The sequence below is a fragment of the Mus caroli genome, chromosome 9, assembly GCF_900094665.2.
Source record: "Mus caroli chromosome 9, CAROLI_EIJ_v1.1, whole genome shotgun sequence".
In the NCBI taxonomy this organism is placed as follows: Eukaryota; Metazoa; Chordata; class Mammalia; order Rodentia; family Muridae; genus Mus; species Mus caroli.
The window spans coordinates 109937892-109948677 of NC_034578.1; positions in this window are offsets into that span (position 1 = coordinate 109937892).

Consider the following 10786-nt stretch of genomic DNA (forward strand, 5'->3'; position numbering starts at 1 on the left):
TCTAGCCCAGAGTAGGTCCTCAGCCAATGCCTACTGGCTGGATAAGTAAGTGCCTGCACGCCTGGATGCCTATATACACACTGAGAGCATAGGATCCCTGTGACACCACCAGTCCCTCAGGTGTGTCTGAGCCACCCACACAGTTTTTATTTATTCATTTCATCTTCTTGAAAGATCCAAGATTTCATTTTTTTTTAAAAAACAAACATTTTGTTTAAAAAACCTTCCCACAGAGGGCTTGCTTTCCTGCTGTTTCTTCTGGCTAGACGGTCTATACTCTTCCAAACAGATTCAGCTCATGAAAGACAGAGCCATCCTACACAGTCTTGCAAAGTATCATGACTCAAATGTGGAGCGGCGCGTCTTGAGCTCCACACACCGTCAACCACACTGGACCTCATTAACCTATAAGCATACAGAAATCTTGAGTTCATAGCATCCATCCACCCTGAGCCTGTACAAATGCAATACACTGAATGGGACATAACAGTTTTGTTCTCTCTCTATGGTGTGTGTGTGTGTGTGTGTGTGTGTGTGTGTGTGTGTGTGTGTGACAGTGTTTCATGTAGCCCAGGCTGGTCTTAAACTCACTATGAAGCCAAGAATGCCCTTGAACTTCTGGTTCTGCATCTACCCCTAAAGTCCTAGAATTGTTAAGTGAGCCATCTTGTATCCTATGTCCAGCACTAGGAATCCCAGGATCTCATTCATGCCAGGCAAGCGCTCTAGCAACAAGCTCCATTCCCAGCCTGATACCTCAGTCTTTACAAGTCCTCCCTCCCTTCGCCTTCTTTGTCCACTCTGACCTCCACATCTCTGGTCATTTTCAAACTAAGCATGGCCCATCTGTGTTCCTGAAAGATACATGCTGGCCTTTCAAGGTCCAGGGCCTTAGGATATGGGGCTTTGGGAGGCAAGTGGCTTCTAGAGTCAGAAGGGTGCAGCAGCCAGGGTGTGGTGGCTTGCACTTACAATCCTAGCAGTGTGGAGACAGGCAGGCAGATCTGTGGAGCCCACAGAGAGCCTACTCAGGAAGTTCCAGCCTAGTCACACACACACACACACAGACACACACCTGTCTCAAAGAACAAAGCAGGCACAGTAAGGTGACTCAGGCAGAGACACTTTTGCCACCAGGTCTGACAACCTGAGTTTGTTCTCTGGGACCCACAAAGTAGAAGAAGAGAATCGACTCTAGCAAGTTGTCCTCTGAGCTCACGTGTGTGCTGTGTTGTAGTCCAGACACACACACACAAGCAATTTATTTTAAAAACTTTATTTTTTTTATTTTAAATTATGTGTATGTGTTGGTGTCCATGTGTATGTTCAGGTGACTGCAAGTGCCCAAAGAGGCCATGTGAGGACATCAGATCTCCTAGAAATGGAGTCACAGGCAGTTGTGAGCCCCTCTGCTTTCTGGTTGTAGAAACTAAACTTGGATCCTGAGGCTTATCTCCAGCCCTGCTGAAAAATATTTTCTATTTGAGGACAGTCAAGGCTACACAAAGAAACCCTGTCTCCAACAACAAAAAGCAACATCAAAATGTTAAAGGAAGATGGCTGACCTAAGGAACACAGGAGGCTCCAGTCTCCACACACATGGGCACATACACACATCTTCACCACATGTACACATGTACCTGTGCACATGAACACACAGCGAAATACACACGTTAGGGGTTGATGACCGTCACTAGTGGTCTGAGCCATCTCATCCTTCGGGGTAAAACTCTTCAAGTAGGAGAACCCAGAAGAGAGGTTTAGGGTCTGAGCCACCACCCTCAGTGCCAAGCCTGAAGAGGAAAGACACCCCAGAGTTCCCCTCATGTTGCAGGCTCAGGGGTAGTCAATATGCATTGACTTGGTGTATGAATCAGGCCACCTTCAAGTTCAAGTGGACTGGACACAGAATGGAGAGAGGAGGCAGGCTTCCCACGCCACCCAGAGCACAGCAACGAAAAGGCCTTGAGTAGCCAGCCCGGTGACATCTTCTGAAGCCACAGATTAGACCACGAGAAATCTAAGCATTTCCCATGTCCCAAGACTGCAGAAGATCTGAGTACGAAGTGGCCCAGTTGCCTGGGGAGATGGCTCAGCAGGGAAAGTGTTTGTCATGCAAGCAAGAAGATCTGCATTTCAACCCCAGCAACCACACAAGAAAGCCAGGCCTGGCAGCCTGCACCTTAACCCAAGTCATGGGGAGATCCTTGGGGCTCTCCAGCCAACCAGCCTAGCCTGCTTGATGACTTCCAGGTCAGTGAGAGAGACCCTGTCTCAAAAATGTATGGATCCCTAGGTTCACAGCTGTATACACACACACACACACACACACACACACACACACACACACAGAGGCATATGCCCAAACTGGTCCTAGGGAAAGCCAGCACTGAGAGTAGATCCGTTCCACAACTCAGCGATATCAACAGAGATAACAAGGCCGGGCAGTGGTGGTACACGCCTTTAATCCCAGCACTTGGGAGGCAGAGGCAGGTGGATTTCTGAGTTCCAGGCCAGCCTGGTCTACAAAGTGAGTACCAGGACAGTCAGGGCTATACAAAGAAACCCTGTCTCCAAACACACACATACACACACACAAAAGCCACTCTTTCAAAATTGCAGTGTCTGCAGGGCCCAGGGGCAGTGGGTGAGAAGCTATTAAGCTGCCTTCGGAAGGACTGGAGGTGACATAGGAACTGAGCTCAGCTTTAGGTGGGAAGTTTACCGCTAACACCGGCACATCTCTCCTAACACCTTTGGGTGGGAACGACGCTCCTGCTGTAACAGGTGTTCTCTGGTCTTCTGCTCATTCTTTTTTTGTTGGGTTATGTTTTTTCTGTCTTTTGTTTTCTGAGACAGGGTTTCTCTGTGTAGTCCTGGCTGTCCTGGAACTCACTCTGTAGACTTAGGCTGGCTTTGAACTCAGAGATCTGCCTCCTGAGTGCTGGGATCAAAGGTGTGCTCCGGTTCTGCTTGCTCTTAACAGGTGTCTTTCTTAGCCTAAGTCAGCCTACCTACATAAAAGCGTTTCCCACACTGCTCTGTTTAAGTGAACCCATGTTTTAATGGCCGCTCTTGGCTGCTGCCGTATAATTACACTTCTCCCTTGGGGTGCGAGTTTGGGGTTGGATATTTCTTTTGCACATGTGACCTCCTATGCTTTGTTTACTAAGATCTCTTTCCTTCTCCTCCTCTCTCTTCCCCTCCACAGCAGTTTCTAGGCGGCCCCCGGATTGTATGTTCTTAGTGTCTAAGATGGCTAACTTGCCTGAATCTGTAGAGTCACCATGGAAACATAGCTCTGGGTATGTCTATAGGGTGTTTTCAGAGAGTTTTACCTGAGGAAGCAAGACCTCCCACCCCGAGTGTGGGCTGTACCACTCCATGGGCTGCAGTCCCTGAAGGAACATAAAGGGTTCAGCCTACCTCAGTTTCCCTGACTGCAGATACGGGGTGACTAGCTGCCTCCCACTCCCGCTGCGGAATCTTCTCTACCCTCAAACTGTGAGCCAGTATAAACCCTCCTGCGTATGTCAAGCATCTTACTCAACAAGGATTGAGAAGCAAACGCAGTCCTACCAGAGACCTTTACTGTGCGTGCATGGTCCTCCAGCTCCTGAAGAGACAGCTCCCCTGCCCTCAAAGCTACTATTTGAATGCCTGAGGCAGGAGGATTGCCTCAAGTTTAACACCAGACTAAGTGCAAGGTCAGTCTGGGTTGTTTGCATTAAGTGAGAACCTGTCTCAGAAATCAACCTGGGGGTGATGAGATGGCTCAGCAGGTGAAGGGGCTTGCTACAAAGCCCAAGGGATGACCTGAGTTCAATCCCCAATTCCCACGTGGTGAAAGGAGAGAACCAGCCTCTTTAAGTTGTTCCCTAACTTCTTTTCTTTTTTTTTTTGTTTGTTTTTGTTTTTGTTTTTTTTGTTTTTGTTTTTGTTGGGTTTTTTGTTTTGTTTTTTGAGACAGGGTTTCTCTGTGTAGCCCTGGCTGTCCTGGAACTCACTCTGTAGACCAGGCTGGTCTCGAACTCAGAAATCCGCCTGCCTCTACCTCTGCCTCCCGACGAGTGCTGGGATTAAAGGCGTGCGCCACCACGCCCGCCCGGCTGTCCTCTAACTTCTACACGTGCTCTGCTACAGATATGTCTCACAAAAACAAACAAACAAAACCATAAATAAATACATTAAAAAAGTTAATTCTTTTTTTAAATTAAAAAACAAGCAGCCGACAGTCAAGCAAGGTAAAGCCCACCTTTAATCCCAGCGCTCTGGAGGCAAAGGCAGGAGGATCTCTGAGTTCAGAGCAGCCTGGTCTACGTAGTGAAATTCCAGCAGCTGGGGCTACATAGAGAGACATTAGTTCAAACACAACAACCCTGTTGACTCCCTGCAAGGGGGCTCTGCTGAGGGGGCCCTGAAAGGTCAGACCTTTGCATGCAGATGGGATCTGCTGTCCAGAACCTGTTAGAGTGGAGGTCCTGGCTCTGTGTCTTCCCCCTCCCGTGGTCCTTCTCCTTCTTCCTCCCGTTCCCCAAGGAGCAGCTCAGAAGTACTTAGACTGTGCATTGGTTTCTTCTCTCTTGGTGACCAAGCACCCGACAAGGCACAGCCCGTGGCTGGAATTGAGCTCAGAGGCGGCAGCTTCCTGGCCTGGCATGCACACGTCCTTAGGTTTGCTCTCCAGAACTGCAAAGAAACTCAGCAGCGAGGAAAAGCAACTCCATGTATGAAGAATTCACTTTGGGTCATGCTTTAAAGGGCTAGAGCCCATCTTGGCAGAAGAGACATGGCCGGGCTTGGTTGACCCTGGCCAGAACTTCAGCTCCTCACCTCTTAGTGACACAAGATGCAGAGAGATCTGAGGCTGGGCAATCACCCCTCTCCATTGGTCCACTTCCTCAAACCAGACTCCACCTCCTATGGACTCCATGACATAGCCCACCCGGCACAGTGGCTCCACAGTGGGCTCTGCCTTTAATCTCAACATCCAGGAGCTGTATAGTGAGACCCTGTTTGCAAGCAAAAGAAAAACACCCCCCACCCACAGCTTCTCAGACAGCACCACCAGGGAGCAAGTGTTTAAACACACGGACCTATGGGAAGCATTTCATATTCAGACCCAAACACACGGGAACTCCTGTCTAGGGTCTGCTTCTAGAAACACCCCTTGAGTCCCTCTGTAGCCTGAAGCCTGCAGCCTGACTGCTTTGCAGGTTTGGCTTGGCTTTTGGTGTGAGTTTGTGTTCATCCCCCTTCTCACAAGGCCTGCATCTCATGTATGTATTCTTCAGAAGTGGAAAGGCCGTGCGTGGATGTGCGTGGATCTGCCTAAGACTCTAACTTCAAGGTCCCTCCTATTATGTGGAACCCCAGGTTCTGAAGTGGCGCTACTTCCTGCTTCAGGAAGCTCTGATGACAGGTTTGCTTAGATTTCTTTCTTCTTCTTTCTTCTTTTTTTTTTGAAATGTTGTTTACTTTTGCTGATATGTAGTATCTATGCCAAAGCATACACATTTGTCTTTGTTTTACATTTTTACTTCTTAATGCTCTGTGTGTGTGTGTGTCTGTGTGTCTGTGTGTGTGTGTGTGTGTGAACCCATGTGCCACCACGCCCATGTGGAAGTCAGAGGACAACTCTCTCCCCACTTTGTGGCACCAGGGCTTGAACTCAGGTCATCAGGCTTGGCAGCAGGTGCCTTTACCCACTGAGCCATCCATCCCCCACCAGCCTTGGTTCTTTTGTGTTGTTTTAATATGGGGTTTCATATACCTGAGGCTGACCTCAAATAAATTATATATAGGTGAGATGGCCTTGAACTCCTGATCCTTCTGCCTCTACCTCCCAACTAATGGGATTACAGATGTATCCCAGCTTATAGGTTTAGAGGTGTGTGTTTCTATCTTAACTCAAACATGCATATTTTGAGCATGTGATATGTAAGAATGTTGGAGATGTGTACACCCAGGCCTCCTATGCGCAGTGAAATACAGCAAAATTCTATCAGGCACAGTTAACAAATTTTTTTCCATAGATTAGTTTTGCCTTTCTTATAATTTCATGTGGACTTACAATATTTGGTTAATACAAAGCCCAGTTCCATCTCCTTTTGTGTCTTTAAGCTGTGTGAGGCTGCAGCTTCAGGAGGAGGGTTTGTCTACAGGTATAAGGTCCTTACTCCAAAAAATAAAATAAAAGTTTGGGCCTTAGTCAGGCACAGTGGATGCGACCTGTCATCTCAGCATTTGGGAGGCTGGGGTAGCAGGTTCGTGAGTTCAAGGCTAGCCTTATCCATTAGTGAGATCCTGTCTCAACAAATAAGAAACAGGAATTTATGGCTTTTAAGCTTATTCTTCTTGATGTTATTTTACAATTTCCAAGAGGTGAAACTACAGACTCAGCGCTCACACTTCTGTTCTTATCAAAAGTCTCAATGGGGTAAATCTATTTTTTTTACCCTAAATCCACCTGCTGCTTCTAGAACAATCTGGTCAGTCTTTGAACCTGGGCACATAAAGTTTTATTAGAAACAAAAGTGGGGCCGGGCGTGGTGGCGCACGCCTTTAATCCCAGCACTCGGGAGGCAGAGGCAGGCAGATTTCTGAGTTCGAGGCCAGCCTGGTCTACAAAGTGAGCTNCCAGCCTGGTCTACAAAGTGAGCTCCAGGACAGCCAGAGCTATAAAGAGAAACCCTGTCTCGAAAAACCAAAAAAAAAAAAAAAAAAAAAAGAAACAAAAGTGGGAAATTTCAGAGATAAGAATCAAAGACTCTGTACACTTATATAGAAACTGGGCTTTCTAGAGCAGAGAGGCCTTAGGCAGACAGAAGGAACTCATTCACACAATTAAAACCAACTGTTTATACATTGCACTCTGCCTGGACGCAGGGGCTACTGTTGGTGCAGTTAGTTCAGTTCCTGTTTAGAATGTTGTTCCCCTGAACCTCAATTTCTTTGTTTGTTTGTTTGTTTGTTTGTTTGTTTTCTATCATCTTATGTAGCCCAGGCTGGCCTTGAACTCGATCTGTAGGTGCCTATGACCTTCAACTCCTGACCTCTGGGCTAGAGAGATGGCTCACCTGGTAACTGTGTGCTGCCTAGCCTAGGGACCTGAATCCCACCCTTGCAATATGAAGGAAGCAGAGAACTGACTCCTGTCATTGTCTTCTGAATACCACATGTGTGCTGTGGCACGGACACACAGACACACACACACATACACATACCAACATAGACACACACACACAGACACACAGAGAAACACATATACACACAGACACATAGACACACACAGATACTCACAGACATACACACACATAGACACACACACATAAAGACAAGCACAGACATAGATACACACACACACTACACAAATAAATGTAACAAAGAGCTTTGGTTTTGTTGTTTTAAAGTGATTCTCTGGCCTCCACTCCCGGGCACGTGATGCCACGCCCTTTTTATTTAGCAGCAGAGGAAGAGGCCACACCCGGGTCTCCACTCCTACTAGTCAAACACTCTGCCTACCGAGCTCCTTCCCCCAGGACTCTGAACCTCAGTTCTTGGAATCATAACAGTGACCATATCTCCTCCTTGAAAGTCTGAAATGAGTCGCAACGTGCGAACGTACTTGGTGGATTTCTGGTGTTCTGAAGGGGGAATTTGGAACTGTGATGAACTTTGAAGCAGTCACGCGTTGTGGGCTGGGGAGAGGACTAAAACCTAACAACCTGAATTTCCTCCACAGGACCCGTGTGGAGGAAGGAGAGAAGTGAATCCCGCAAGTCAAGTCACCCCCAGGATGTCAGTCACACACTGCGTGGAATCAGCCTGAGACTCCCAACGCAGCGTGCAGGGCGTCTCCTGGCGCCTTCTCAGGAACCTTCTCAGGAACCGCAAGCTTGGCCAGTAACACAGGCTGACCATGAGGGGCGTGACAGCAGCCTCACGTGATCTCAGAGGACTCAACCCCGCCCAGGACCCTTCGGAGTCGTCCCACAGCTGAGTGAGGAGACAAATGCTTGTCTCCACTCTTAGAGCAGTCACAAGTTACAAACTGTCCCCAGAAGTTGGCCCATGAAGAAAGAATGGCTCAGAGCTGTTGGCTGCCAATAGCCTAATCAATAGTAGAGTAAGTGCTTCTGTCCTAAGCAGGGGTGGAGTGGACAGGCAGGGGTCCTATCTTTGGGGCCACTGCAGGATGGCGGCTTACTAGTAACTGTACAGCTGCCTCCTTTGTGAGTGGAGGTGATTTGGGAGCCACCATGGGTACAAGGATGGGAGCCATGGGCCACAGCTCGCCGTTGCTCAGCCTTATGTGTGCTGAGAAACCGATAGCAGACCCTTTGGCTTCCACCAAGCTCCAGTGTCACCATGCAGAAATGAGCTAAGCTTCACCAGGGACAGGGAGCCAGCCTCTGGCTGAGCACATGCCACATCCTCTGTAGGAACCTCATGAGGTAAAGTTTTCTAAGAAAGCTGCCCTCAAGGGTGAGCCACTCCTAAGCCAGGCCGCAGTGGTGTGTGTCTTTAATCCTAGCACCTGGGAGGCCAGAGCAGGTTGGCCCTGAGTTCGAGGCCAACCTGGTCTTCAGAGTGAGTTCCAGGACAGCCTGGGTTACACAGAGAAACTCTTGTCTCAAAAAACCAAAAAAGTAAAAAAAAAAAAAAAAAAAGTAAAAAGAAAAAAACCTGAACTAAGCCTATACCTTCTTCTGCTGTGTTTTGGACAGGTGTAGGATGTATATACACATTTATGGGAGTGATAATCTAATATATGAATACAGCGTGTAATGACCTTATATCTGTGGATACAGAGGCTGATCATTTTCTGGGAGAGGAAGCAATGTTTCATATCTAACATAAAGTTAGGGGATGCTCTTGCTTTATAATCCCTCATCTCCCAGTGTGCAACACAAGGTCTCCTCTTGACCCAACTGGATCTGTGTGGACACACACACACACACACACACATTCTTATGTGCCAAGGCAAAGATATGGAGGGCAACTTTTGAGAGTCAGTTCTCCCCATGTGGGTTCCAGTGATTAACCTCAGGTCCCCAGGCTTGTCAGCAAGCACCTTTGCCAGGTGAGCCATAATGCCAGCTCCCATGTGAATGCAATTATCAGCTCATCTGTTCGTCCATGGACTTGGATCACATGGCTAAACCTTGGGTGTGTCAGCAATTCTGCCTCTACCCACACCAGAAGATCACACACAGACATGATCAGGAAAAGGCTTAACACAGCTAATCACAACTTTATTTGTTTTCTATAAAGGCGATATCAGATTTTCCTCTTAAAGCCACTCTTCAGAAAGTAAATGCCAACCAGGAAAGGGGATAACATTTGAAATGTATTAGATAAAGGAAATATCTAATAAAAAAATTGAAAAAAAAAAAGAAAGTAAACATCTAGAAATGCATTCTTTATAAAGGCAGCAGTGCTACACTGTACAGGCTTAAGGGGAGCTTTGAACTCGGTACTCTCCAGGTTGGAGGGATCGGCTCTCACAAGCTCTGTAGGAGTTTCTGGGCAGTCACGGCTATGCAGCCTTACACCTACAATCCCAGCACTCGAGGGGCTGAAGCAAGAGGATTGGAAAAAAGTCAAGGCCAGTTTAGCTACACAGATTCCCAAGGCAATCTGTGCCACAGCGTGAGACATCTCAAAAACAGAACAAGGGGCTGGGGAGATGCTCTTAACCAGCTGTTCTTCCAGATGACAGGGGTTCAATTCCCGGCACCCACATGACATCTTACAACCATCTGTAATTCCAGTTCCAGGGGATCCAATGCCCTCTTCTGGCCTCTGCAGACACCAGGCATACACATGGCGCACAGATATACATGCAGGCAAAACACCCACACACATGAAATAATTTTTTAAAAAGATTTAAATGGCTTGAATAAAAAAAAAACAAACTCAGCAGCTGGGCGGTGGTGGCGCACGCCTTTAATCCCAGCACTCAGGAGGCAGAGGCAGGAGTATCTCTGAGTTCAAGGCCAGCCTGGTCTACAAAGTAAATTCCCGGACAGCCAGGGCTATACAGAGAAACCCTGTCTCGAAAAACCAAAAACCAAAACAAAACCAAAAAAACCAAAACAAAACAAACTTAGCAAATGACTTTAATGATCTAACACATTAAACAATTAAGATAACGTAAGAATAACTGTTCTAATGTTATCTGTCCTGGAACTCATGCTGTAGACCAGGCGAGACTTGAACTCATAGAGACCCTCCTGCCCCGGCCTCTGGAGTGCTGAAATTAAAGGTGAGTACCATCAAACCCTGACTGTTCTAACTTTTGATACAACTAGTATTCAGAAACTGGAGCCAATATTTTACAAAGGATGTTTCTTACAACTTCATAATTTGATAGTTATTTTAACACCCTACCTATAATGGTTTTTAACTGATTATTTGTGTCTCAATAGTTGACATGACCCTTTAAAGTGATTAAAGGAATATTGTCATACTTTATTAATACATTTACTATTTTCTTTCTTTCCTCCTTTCTTTTCAAGACAAAGTCTTACTAAATAGCCTTGGCTGGTCTGGAACTAGCTCTGTAGACCAGGCTGGCCTCGAACTCAGAGATACTCCTGCCTCTGCCTCCCGAATGCTGGGATTAAAGACACTCGCCACCATGCCCAATACCCAATAACAGTTAGAAGAAGGAGGAGGAGGAGAAGAAGGAGAAGGAGAAGGAGAAGGAGAAGGAGAAGGAGAAGGAGAAGGAGAAGGAGAAGGAGAAGGAGAAGGAGAAGGAGAAGGAGAAGGAGAAGGA